We start from the raw sequence: 13,868 nt of genomic DNA, 5'->3' as shown, positions 1-13,868 counted from the left end.
CCATGTTGATGTCCACTTCTGAGATACCCCAAGTCAAACCTGGGTGGTACCAGAAGAAAAACTATTTTTATAGTATTTTAATTTCTGGTCTTTCTTGATCCATCTGCTACTATTTACTTTTTGGAGTCCTTAAGAGTATAACCCATTAATTTGATCCAGGTTATTTATTTGTTTGTTTGTTTTAGTTAATCCTCACCAGAGGATATTATTCCACTGATTTTTAGAGAGAGTGGGAGGGGGAGAGACAAAGAGTGAGAGAAACATTGATGTGAGAAAGACACACGGATTGGTTGCTTCGGGCATGCCCCAAATGGGGCTATGGATCAAGCCTGCAAGCGAAGTATGTGCCCTTGACTGGAATCACACCCATTTCCCGTCAGTCCTTGGGGCAACACTCTATCCACTGAGCCGAAGTGGCCAGGGCTGCTCCAGGTTTGATAGTTACATTCAGTGGGATAGGCAGGTTTCAGTTTGTTTATGTTATCTACCACAAATTGGAACCTCACTGAAGAATTTTGAGTAGAGAAATACCAAGATAAAAGTAGTAATTTAGAAAGATAAATCTTGCTGTGCATAAGTTGTCCTTGTGCAAAAATAGGCTAAAGAGAGAGAAATAAATAATTCAAATCTTGCTTTTAGTCTCTAGTTGCCAACTTCAACCACAGTAAGATTTTACTTGTCCTTTTCTACAAAAAAATAATTACAAATTAGATAGTTAGGTTCTAAGAAACTGAGTTGTCTACATTAGAAACTGATTTCTTAGCACTGAGAATTTTATTTGAGATTATACACATTGTCAGATATCAGGAATTTCTCAACAATGCCATTCATGTGTATACCAAAATAATATATGAAAGCAGCAGTGATGATGAAATGCAATTTTTAAAGTTCCCATCTCTAATCAGAAAAATAAATTCTCTGGATTCGTCCTCTATGACTGAGTATTTTCCAACTAAAGCTCAGCAGCACAAACACACTCTCATTGCTCAAATAATCTAAGTACATCTATGTATACAAACTTAAAATTTAGTACTGAAATACCTATAAATATAGATAGCTATATAGGTATATAGATATAGATATCCATAATAAACAAATACAAATTCTACCAACTGGCATTAATCATTTGCTTTCAATCTGACAAAGACCATAACATATAAACAGCTTACAGCAACAAGAGAAAAACAATGGGCACAGTGCATACAGCCAATTTTCTCCTTCAGTTGCTCACACATCCACATGCCAAGGAAACCAGTCTTGCCTGAACTCTGAGTTGGCAATGTTTGTCTTTTAAAAACACAATGATGTGGTTTGAATCCTACTAAATAAAAATAACTTTTCATTCAGATTAACCTATTACTTGAGCAGTTCTTTATGAGAATTTAAGTTAAACTTAAGTTAAGCTGTTCAGGTAATAAACTAGGGATTTACAACTTCTAAAGTCACTTGCAAATTTCTTAGACTAGTTGTTGGAATTTATTAGCATCATGAGAATGATGATGGAAATTAAAAAAAATTCCCTCTGAAACAGAATCTCATACTCAGTTGTGAACTCTATGAGGGCAAGGACCAGGTGCCAGGCCCCTGGAGAATGTAATGTCTAGAATGAACATGTTTTCTACCCTTGCTGAGTTCAGGTCAAGAGCAGTGACTGGCCCACAGAAGGTGTTCCATCATGTTGGTTAAATTCAATTCCTTTCTTAAATGTTTGTTTAATTTCTGCCCGAGCCCTCATATTAATCACATGCATCAGCATAGTCCCCCTTTCCCAGGTTTAACTGCAAAACCTAGAAATAATGGAAACTACTTATGTTTACTACTAGAACTGTGCTTTAAAACAAAACCTCTGTGTTTCCATGTCTCCCATTCACTGATGGTTCTGTGTACTAAAGCATCTGAAATATCAAGCAAACATACCCAGAGATTTTTCCATTGCCTCCTTCTCTACTGTCCTCACCCAAACACATGAACTAAAACAAAATCTAATGACTTAAGTTGAGACCAACACTAGAATGACAATCATAGGCTAAGATATACAAAATGAGAAAAAGACTAAGCATCTGTTTAATGAAAACTATACATCAATAAATAAACTAGTTGTCTTATGTACAGTATCTGGCTCACTCCTTATAGTGAGCCTTTGAGTTATTATTAGTGCGATTCTACAAATCAGGGTAACTGAAACTTAGACAAGATAACAGCTAGTAAGTGAGGCCCTAGAATGTGAATGGGAAATTAAATGAAGAAGGAAATTTTTCAACTTTAGTTTTCATAGACATAATAACAATACAAAGCCTAAATAGAATCCTACAACCAACTGGCTATGCTTTGTGAGTATAGCTCTACAGCTTGGGCTCGCTTCCTCGGTGAGTGTGTAATGCAATAACACACTTCTTGATGTGATTTTTTCCTTAAACTTTTTCGGATCATTTTTGTGACGCTGCCCAGAATTAGAGAAACACCCACTGGGGAGAAGCTTCCAGGGACAGCATTCCTGTTGTACTCTAGCAAAACGACTTTGAACAACAGGTGGGGCTAGTTTCCTTTCTAAGAGACTTGGCAGGATGCGAATTCTCTCTGCAGACCTGACTGCTCAGAGGGGCCCAAGTCCTCTCACAGTCTCACCCTTTGTAGTAGCAAGACACGCTCTCAAGTTCCACAGCCTTCCAAATCAATATTGAATTTGAATTTAAAAACTTGGGGTAATATTTTTTAAAAATAAACTTATATAGGACTATTTCATGGTCAATATAAACACTTCCTGAATACCTCCTCTTTCCTCTAATTCCATTAGAAAGCAAAATAAAACCAAATAAAAGCAAGCATGGTGTAAGTCCTTGTCACCTGTCTGCTCAATTCTGCTCCTAGCAGTGTCTGCAATATAAACTCAGACCTAAGTTGTTCATTTCAACATTAAGGAGGTTGCTGCCCAGTGGTAGAGGAAATCCCCACAGAAAAGGAAACAGAGGCCACTGCTCCACTGTAGACATGGCTGCAAAAAGCAGAAAGGGCAAATCAACAGTGTATGAGGGACAGCTGCTTGGAGAGGAGGGCAGACAAGCATCCCCTCATGGGCACTGAGTTTCTGGGACCAAACAACACAGTGGACTGGCTGTGACGATCCTGCCTTTATCATCCCAGAGGGGTTATGGTTATATGTTTACAAAAGTTAAAGAACTGGGAAAGACCACCTGTCCACCTGTAGAAGAGTGGTGAGCGTGAGGTCTAGGGTGGCCTGGGCACAGAAATTGCTATCCCTGGAAACAGAGCTTGGGTGACCGGAAGATAGATGTGGTGGAAGAAAGCTTCCCACAATGAGATGCTGGCAGCAGGGGCCGGTGCTGCTGCCCAGGCCCAGTGCACCACAGTTCTGTCTCCCCAATGAGATATCTGCCATCAGGGAACCATTGGAACACTTGGCACCAGGGAAGTTCTCACTCTAGGCTCCAGTTGGCCCGTGATCCTACTGGATACGCAATGGAGACACAGAAAAACTAATCCTACTTTAGTTGTTAACTAGGGGAAATACCTTAATTGTGTCTTTTTTAGTATATATGCAGGATGTTTAATTTTGTTTTAGGAACTTGTATTTTATTTAAAAATAACACACTGGTTAGAATTTTGCTCATAAAAGAAGAGATATTCCCAGCATTTTGTTTGTTTCCTCTTCTTCCTGACAACTCTAATCTTAAGTGATGCTAAATTATGATAGAAATACTCTAGGGCTTTATTCTTTTCTACTGCCAGCACTCGCTTGCTTGATTCATAGACTTAATGTAGGACATTAATCAAAAACAAAGAGGCAAGGGTAATAGGACATGGAATCATCCCCAAACTGGGCCTGAGAGAGACGTTATCCCCTCTCTAGTTGTGGAGTAGCTCGTAGTAGGTTTTTAAAAATCATCTGTAATTGTAAATAGTAAAATCATCCTAAATAGTATTTTATGTGAAAGAGGCTGAGGAAGGGGATAGAGTTGAAAAGCTAAAGGAGTTGCTTAAAAATAATTCATTTTAGAAGCAAGAGTAGCACCAGGTCAACTTTAGCATCAGTGTGGCCAAAATATGTTCTCTCTCCTCATATTCTGTCTTAGTCTATAGATAGAGGAATAGCCAAATTCCTACATTATAGTAGACCCTCCTTATCCATGGTTTCACTTTCTGCAGTTTCAGTTACCCACAGTCAATTGCAGTATAAAAATATTAAAGGGAAACTTCCAGAAATAAACAATCCATAAGTTTAAATGACATGCTCTTCTGAGTAGCATGAGAAATCTCATGTAGTCTTGTTCCATCCCACCTGGGATGTGAATCATCCCTTTGTCCAGGACAATAAGAGAAAAAGAGAAAAAGAGAGAGAGAGAGAGAGAGAGAGAGAGAGAGAGAGAGAGAGCACATTTACATAACTTTTATTATGGTATATTGCTATAATTATTCCATTTTATTATTAGTTATTATTGTTAATGTCTTAATGTGCCTAATTTATAAATTAAACTTTTATCACAGGTATGAATATGTAGGAAAAAAATAGCATATAGAGGGGGTTTGGTACTACCCATGATATCAGACATACATTGGGGTCCAAGGATAATGGGGGACCACTGTAATGTCATTCCTGACAATCCCAAACTGGAGTGTGAACAGTTATATCATTACATAGGTCACCATCCTATCAAATCAGCAGCATAACTTCAGCAACACAAACAAGGCTGCCATTAGGATTTACTGCCACTTCCTGAGAGTGCTCACTTTCACATATTACAGCTCTAATGAGTGAAAATCTTCATATGTTCACTAAATGTGGAAATTTATCAAGAAGTTGAAGTATCCTATCTAATAAAAGAGTAATATGCACATTGACCGTCACTCCAACACACAAAATGGCCACCCCAATGTGTTCAAAGATGGTTGCTCCCATGTGGACACAAGATGGCCTGCAGGTGAGGGCCTTTGTGGGTGACCAGACCAACAGGGGAGAGTAGTTAGGGGTGACCAGGCCAGCAGAGGAGGGCAGTTGGGGGAGATGAGGCCAGCAGGGGAGGGCAGTTGGGGGGGACCAGGCCTGCAGGGGAGGGCAGTTAGGGGCGACCAGGATGGCAGGGGAGGGCAGTTAGGGGCAATTGGGCTGGCAGGGAAGCAGTTAGGCATCGATCAGGCTGGCAGGGGAGTGGTTAGGGGGTGATCAGGCTGGCAGGCAGAAGCAGTTAGGGGCAATCAGGCAGGCAGGAAGGGAAGTGGCTGGGAGCCAGCAGTTGTGAGAGGGATGTCTGACTGCCCACCAGAATAGGACCTAAATGGGCAGTCGGACATCCCTCAAGGGGTCCCAAATTGGAGAGGTTGCAGGCTGGGCTGAGGGACACACACCCCCCATGCACGAATTTCATGCACCGGGCCTCTAGTATATATATAAATTTTTAAACAGTAAAATGCTACAATAATTAATGATGAGTATGATCACAAACCGATTATTTAAAAATTCCAATATAAATAAGTAGGAAAGGATTAAGAGTTAATGTGAATATAAAGAGAGTGCATTATGTAGATAACTTTAAGAAAAACATTTATCTCTAGAGCCAATGTTCATAAGATTTCAAAATAATATTATAAAGCTGAATAATAGATAATAGAGTACATCATAATTTTAAAATTTGTAGAATTCTTTTATAAAAAATCATTCATAATTTTAATTACCCTGGAGAACTGAATTTAATCCTATATAATAAAAGTCTAATACGTTAAGTGTCCGGTTGTCTGGTTGACCATTCAACCAATCATAGCATAATATGCTAATGATATGCTAAGGCTGCTCCACCGCTCACTATGATATGCACTGACCACCAGGGGGCAGACGCTCCAACCGGTAAGTTAGCTTGCTACCGTGTTTCCCCGAAAATAAAACATCCTCCGAAAATAAGACCTACTTACAGGTTTCCTTCTGAGTGAAATATAAGGCATCCCCCGAAAATAAGGCCCCCAGGCTCTGTCTCAGAATGAAAATTAATTTACCGTAAACTGGTCGCTAGGGCCGCCCCGTCACTGGCGTCTAGCAACCAGTGACGTTACGCGGAGTCCTGACGTCACTGCTGTGTGGAGGCGGAGCGGAGGTTGGAGTGAGCGGTGAGCGCAGGGCGGGAGAGAGGAGGAGACTTTTGCAGATGTGTGTAGAAGAACAGGAGGATTAGAGCGGATGGGATGTGGCGAAGGTGGTGAGTGCATTTCTAAGGGCAAGAAGGAAAAGATTGAACGTGTTTTGGGCATTTTTATTCTTGAAACTGAAAAAGCCTGGGCCACATAAGCAGTTACAAGGAAGTGGGTCGATTTAATGCTGCCGTTTGTTATGCGAGGGAGCCAATGAGGTCTGCTAGTCTGGGGTGCAGCCAGCACTCACCGCGCTAAAGACATGAAGACATTTCTTCACGAAAGAAAAATAGATCAGATAATGATTCCCACAGGAATGACGGCCTATCTCCAGACTCTTGATATTGCAATAAACAAGCCATTCAAAGACAATTTGCGCATGGAAATTAATGACTACATTGAAAATAGAATGGAGAGATATCAGCGTGGAAACTTTGTGAAACCTAAACTGCAAGAAGTTGTGACTTGGGTGAAGAATTCATGGGAGAAAATCACTGACAGTTGCATTGCAAATGCACTGCGAGCAGGCTACCTTGACAAGAAGTACTCATTTAAAGACAGTGCTATTGCTAAACATGAGAGATTTGGTCCACTGATTCTGAAAGAAATGGAGTCACAAGAAATTCACCAGGAAATTCAGGAATTGGATTGTTATGATGATGTTCCAGAAGATGATGACATGATTGCCATTGAATAAATGAGTAAATTCTTGATACTGTAGGATTCACAGTTTGTCTGGTTTGTGTTGACAACTACCGTACTACCGTACCGTATACAGGTAATAAATTTACTTTATTTTCATTTAACAATAAATGTGTACCATATTCTTCTTCATGGAAAAATAAGACATCCCCTGAAAATAAGACCTAGCGTGTCTTTGGGGGCAAAAATTAATATAAGACACTGTCTTATTTTCGGGAAAGCACAGTACTAGGTTTGGGCCGATCAGGACTGAGTGAGATGGGCCAGACATGCCCTGGATCCCTCCTGTGGTCCCTCCCCAGCTGGCCAACCTCCCACATCCCTCCCCAGCCTTGATCATGCACCAGTAAGGTCCCTCGGCCTGGCCTGCACTCTCTTGCAATCCGGGACCCCTCAGGGGATGTCATAGAGCCGGTTTTGGCCCTACAGCGTAATGACCGGTTGTTATGATGCACACTGACCACCAGGGGGTAGATGCTCAATGCAGGATCAGTGCGCTCCTACAGGGGAAGCACCGCACAGTCAGAAGCTGGGCTCACAGCGGCAGTGGTGGGAGCCTCTCATATCTCTGCAGCAGTCAGACATCCCCTGAGGGCTCCTGGACTATAAGAGGGCACAGGCCAGGCTGAGGAACCCCCGCGCCCCAGTGCACTGGGCCTCTAGTTATTACATATTTAGTATCATTTAGGTCATGAGGCTTTCAAGAAAAATTCCTGCTTAGGGTTCCTCACATTTGTGAGACTAAAGCAATAATGGTAGAATGTTAAATGCACAATTCAAAATGTCATTAGTAGGAAAAACTAAAAGTATGCATAACATCTAAATAAACGTTGATACAGACATAATAAAATATGAAAATTACACAGTAAATATGTTAGAGAAAAACAATGTACCCAAAGAATATTTTTGGCTTATTTTTTCTTAATATTTTATTTTATTATTTTTATTGAATTTATTGAGGTGACATTGGTTATAAAATTATATAGGCTTCAGATGCACAATTCTATAATACACTATCTGTATATCGTTTGTATGTTCACCACCCAAATTCAAGTTTCCTTCCATCATCATTTATCCCTTCTTTATCCTCTCCTACCTGCCCCTACCCATTTTTTTCTCTGATAATACACAAAGAGTATCTTGATTTCTTTCATTAAATTTGAAAAAACAACAACACATACTTTGATAGAATGACTTAGAAGACACTTCCTTAAGTATTGTCTCTATAGAGGGGAAGTTTTAACCAAAACTTTTACTGAAATGACTACTGTTATATATAGATGTCATTTTTAGGAGTTAATAATATTCCTACATTAATATTCCCTAATTAGGAATCCTGATACAAAGTTCTTTCTGTTCCAATACAGCATGTTTACTAGAAAACTATTTTTCTCATTGTATTTAGTCAAAAATAGAAGGGTTAGTTACATTGTTAAATACTAATTGAAAGTGAGCATCTATATAATATTAAAAATATATTGTGTTCCTTTTCTACTGAAGGAAGAATCCAGGAATTAAAATTGTTGACATACTATTTTTGCAATAGAATATCAAATTTTTAAATTGTAATATAATATTATTAATTAAAACTGTAGTTATTAATCTTAAAAATTTAGCTATTATTATCCCCCCAAATTGACTTTACCCACCCAATATTGTTTAAACACTCAGCCACTTAACATTCAGTTGTTCAGCATACCACTAGAAACTGACCTGAGTGCTAATTCCAAAGAAATATAAAAGAATACTAAACACTGAAGTAGTCTTATAAGATATGTAGGCAAATTTCTTATTTTGTAGGTGAGAAAACTGAATCCGAAATCAAACACTCAATGGCAGAGGTGATGTCAATAATTGGTTCTTCAAAATTCCTGTCCTACCATTTTAAAACTAGGTTCTTGTTCTTCCTTACTAATCGAAAAATTATTTGAAAAACTCATGTAATATTTTCTCTTGAATCATAACATATACATAATTTAATTCTGAGATGCAGAGTCCTAATCCCTTGGTGTTTGCTTATGAGAAGAAGTCAGTCATATTAGCCAGGAGTTGGGCCAAACCATATGGATGAAACACAGGTCATTTGTACAATTTTCCTCCCCAACCATGAGAGCCATGTTCTTAAAAATTTATGAATTAGAAACATTGAAATAGTAAAGAGTTGATTAAAAATAAACAAACTACAAATGCTAGTTAATTAAAGCCACACATAGTATGTCACAGTTAATGTAATATCTAGACAGAGACAGCTAAGAATGAGCAAGAAAAAAAATAAATGTCATGATAACTATGCAAACCTACTAGAGTGGAAAAGGAAGGAAGATGAAAGGGAAATAGTGTGAAAAAACAACCCACAAAGCTAGCAAATGAAAATATAAAACGTGGCAAACAGAGTTAAATTTGAATTTTATATAAACAACAAATAACTTTTAGTATTAAAATGTCCTACATATTGATGAGATATATTTACACTAAAATATAATATTCATTGTTTATCTAAAACACAAATTTAACAGGTATCTTGTATCTCACTATATTCAAAACTACTTCTTCAAATAGAATTTAATAGGATAACATGAGTTCATTAAAATCAGATTTCAAAGGCAAATGATAGAATAACTAAATGAGATAAAGAGACTGATAATCTAAGTGGGAAAAATAACTAAAAATAGCCTTATAAAATTAATAAATAAATTAGAAAAATAGATGCAACTGAAATTAAATTACTGACATAAAGAAATGGCTTAAGATAGGAAAAAAAGGAGACATATGTACTACTATTTGTAATACTTTAAACAATAAAAAAAGAAAAAACAGATAGTCACAGTGAAGGAAGATAAAGAAACATAAGATTGAAGAAAAGTTAACAGATATACACTTTAGACAAATAAATCTAACATGAAGCTAATATGTATCTCTAAAATATAGAAATTAACAAATAAAAAAGAATATTCAAAACTATAATCCAATAAAATTTCTCAAAAAAAAAAGGTTAACTAAATCTTTAGACTGAAAGAGTACTGTTTCTAGAAATCAGGTATCAAACACTCAACTTCCAGATCCAACCAAGTTAAGCTATAATGTTTTAAGGGTAAAGTATCTTTAAGCACCCTGGCACTAGAAAGTCAATCATCTATATGATAGAGACATTCCTTTTACTTCAGACTTGTCTCTTACAAAATGGAATACATGAAGAAAATGGAACGTTCTCCACAAATTAACTGGAGCCAAAAGTAGAGGAAGGTTATCATAAACCTAGGGTGTGATACAAATCAAAAAGCATCAAGTAGATACTGTGAAACATGAAAACCATACATAGAAGACAGCCCACGTGAACCCATGTTATGGAGAAAAATAACCAATAAACTACTTGACCAGAAAATTTAGCCAAGAAATGAATTCAATTAAAAACAGAAATAGAGTAGCCAAAGGACTGAACAGTCCATGAGTTTATTGCTGATAGTAGACAATTGGGAAGCATGTTCATGGAAGAGAATATGTTCTAAACTTGGTAAATGCAAACCCTAACGATACAGCTAACAAAAACTGAGAGGAGTGAAGAATTGCAGTGAAATGAAGTATGATTGTGGCAATATCTTTACTTTCATAACAGGAGTCAACTGAGCTTTGGAGATTAAAAGAGGGGTGGAGGAAAGGTTAAAGAAAAATGAACTCACTTCAACGTATTTTCCTTAAGTTAATATTCTTTGAAACTTAGATGGATTTTTTTTAGGAAAAGATATGCCTTGAAGTTAAGATAAAACATTAATTTTAGATCAAGAGTTTCCTCTAAGAGTAAAACTTCAGTTTTTTCCTTGTATACTAAAATACTAACTATATATGAGCTTAGTGCAACAAATGAGGCTTATTTGTTTACATCTACCTTCATCTAGTTCTATCTATGTATCTTTCTATCCATCTACCCATAAACCCAGCCATCTTTATCTAATGCTTTTTTATAATTGTAATTTTTATTTTTTAATATATTTTTATTGATTTCAGAGAGGAAGGGAGAGGGAGAGAGAGATAGAAACATTAATGATGAGAGCGAATCATCAATTGGCTGCCTCCTGCATGCCCCATACTAGGGAGTGAGTCTGCAACCCAGGCATATGCCCTGACTGGGAATCAAACTGGTGACTTCTTGGTTCCTGGGTCAATGCTCAGCCACTGAGCCACACCCAGCTAGGCTATCTATGTTAATTGCAAGTCTTTTAGTTTGGTTTGGTTTTCAGCATTTTTTACTAGCTTATTGCATTTAGAATTGTTTTTAGTAAAACAATATAGATAATTTTCTAAAAGAAAAAAAGTATGCAAAAAATATGCCAAGGTAGGAAACAGGCTTAATTCTGAGAAGTAGGAATATGGAATATTACTTTAATCTATGCATATTTCAGTATTTTTAACATTATAAAGTAAAATATTCCCTTTAAGCTCAGCAGGGAAATAAAAAGTAACAGATCTCCGGCCTTCTATCCCAACATCCCATTCCCATTCTCCAAAAGTAACCACTGCTACTTGTGTACTCTTCTCTCTAGAAATCTTCTGTGTATGCATACATATACATATCGCTCTATAGAAATAGCCGTTTTTATACAAGCTGGGTCAAATGATTCTCAAATGCCTTTTAAATAAGTTTAAGACATTATATGAACTTAATTTGCTTACTGTTCTTTATTTGCTGAACATTTATGGATCATTTTCACTCACGGTTTCAATGAGATGCTGGAAAATGTGTTTTGCTTTATAAGAGATAAAATGCATATTAAAGAACATTTTATTTCTTAGTCATTTGTGACTGGCTCTCCATCGAGATTTTCAGTTCTTTTTTTTATATCATGATGCGAAAGTGCTAGTACCGGCCTCCTGGGCCCCACAAGAGTCTCAGAGATGCCAATTAACTGTGGTTCTTGGTAAAGATGGAAAACCAAGCTAGAGGTAATCTTAATTTAATGAATTTCCATCGGCTCCCACGGCACTTCCCAATCCTCTTCTGAAATGCACAGGGTATTGTGTAACATTTGTTCCATTCATGATAACTTCCTGCCAGAGCTGTTAGATCACAGCAGAATCCTGTAGCCTGTTTCATCCCTCTATCCTCCCCTCCCCTTTGCTTGCTACATATTTCGCCTCCTTACCCACCACTCAAAACTTACATGTATAGTTACAAGATCAGGCTCATTTTCTTCTGTTTTCTTGAACTCTTTCAAAAGTTCACCTTGGAACTTTCCATCCACTCCCTTTAACATAGCAAGGAGGCTCTTATAGAGTTGGGAAAGAAAAAGTGTGGGGCTGCAGTTCTCCCTATTTAAGAAGTTCATGCAATGGAAGTTTCAATTGGGATGAAATTATAGCATCAGCCAGGATCACAGAACACCTGACATGTGTGCTCAGAGGTCACAGTTTGCACCTAACAGTGAAGCAGAGCATCAACCCAAACATGACCTAAAAGGCCCTCAATAGGAGGCGGCATCCAGGGCAATGTCTTGGCTACAGAACAATTAGAAGGTCTCTGTTCTGTCTCCTGCTCGGGGTGACTTCCATGTCTTGAGATCCAAGCATACCTAGCAATATTCCAATCCAATTAGGGGTACAAGTAAATGTCAAGTCAGTGGTGGCTGGAAAGTCACCCCCTCACACCTGGTGCTCTTCTGGGAAAAGGTTCAGATTCATCTATTGGTATATTCTTAAGACAGAGTTTCTGATTTGACCCTCATTAAATTGAAGCCCGGAAATTCTATTCTTTTTTCTTCAAGGGAAGTCTTGGTGCTTGCTTCTCCAGTTCAAGGCATTCTCTCCAGATGCCTTTGGAAACTCAGTCAGCCTGTCCAGGCACAGCCTCTCCTCTCCTCAGCCTCCCCGCCTCCCCCACCCCCGAGAATGTGGAGGGACTGAAGCTGCTTCTGATTTGCTCTCCCAGCAGCTGGTCACTAGTGAGTGCACCTTAGCAATTAAAATGCTAAGGCTAGTCTCTGGAGGAAGGCTGGTGACGCTGTGCCCTGCAGCTGCACACAGAACAGATGAACTGCCAGCCAAAGGCAGCGCCTTCAGTCCATCATACTCACTTGCAGCTGTTACTGAATTTGCTTGCTTCCTTTCCTGTAAATTCCAGGATTTTTCTTTGTGCTATAAATCAACTTTTGTACTGATTTCATGCAACTTGCACTTTTGATATTTTTAGGAAACTCTACTCTTTATAATATCCCCTCCTTTATTTCCCTTTACCATTTCTTTAACTGGCCAGGAAAATAGGACAATGTGGTTCAAAAGGAATTTGAAGGGAAATATGAGATAGTAAGTGTCAAATTTCATTACATAGCCAAAATCAATTAACATGTTCCAAATGTCAGTGGTAGAGAGTCCCTGAGATGTAGCCTAGTTAAGTATCCAATTCACTTGATATGCATGACTATAAATGAAGTTTCAACATTGATAATATGCATGTAAATGTATGCATATGCATCTTTTGGTACTGTAAAAGGTATTAGGTACAAATATAATAAGATAATGCATAAGGTTGCACTAAAACAAATTTGGAAAGCTATGATCCCATGAACATTAAACTGTGAGTTCGCTCATTGTCCTTATTGTTGAGTTATACTGATGATATTTAGCATACACTCTGCAGTTCAATGGCTAAGTGAATTTAAACAAAATGTTCAAATATTGAGATATTGTGGATTCATTTATTTCATGAAATGATTGCATCAGAAACAGTGAAAATGTATATGCAATTGTAAGGTCTTGAGCAACAATTATTTTATTTTTAAGTATTGACATTATACAAATCCAGGTGTGTGTATATGTCATATCAATGTCAAATAATGTGCCAATAAAATTTTGATAAGCAAATACTGTCCTACTTACTCTGAAGAGTTCCCTCTCCCAGCTCTCAGTAGATTACATTCATTTTTTACAATAAGTTTCATGTCTTGTAATTTTACTATACTTTAGACTACCTAATAGAGCACTCTGATAGTAGATTTACCTTTAAATGTCAAAATTTCAGCATTATAAGTGTATTTGCATAT

General features: G+C 37.7%; 1 protein-coding gene across 1 annotated transcript in view; it reads right to left on the bottom strand.

The window, feature by feature from the left end:
* LOC308245079 (uncharacterized protein) overlaps positions 1-13,868 on the bottom strand; it is a 698,160-nt gene that overhangs the window by 330,187 nt on the left and 354,105 nt on the right. The gene's annotated exons all lie outside the window — the stretch shown is intronic.

Source organism: Plecotus auritus (assembly GCF_963455305.1).
Source record: "Plecotus auritus genome assembly, chromosome: 3".
NCBI lineage: Eukaryota > Metazoa > Chordata > Mammalia > Chiroptera > Vespertilionidae > Plecotus > Plecotus auritus.
Note: the sequence above shows the minus strand (reverse complement) of the source record. Positions and strands in the feature narration are given on the sequence as shown.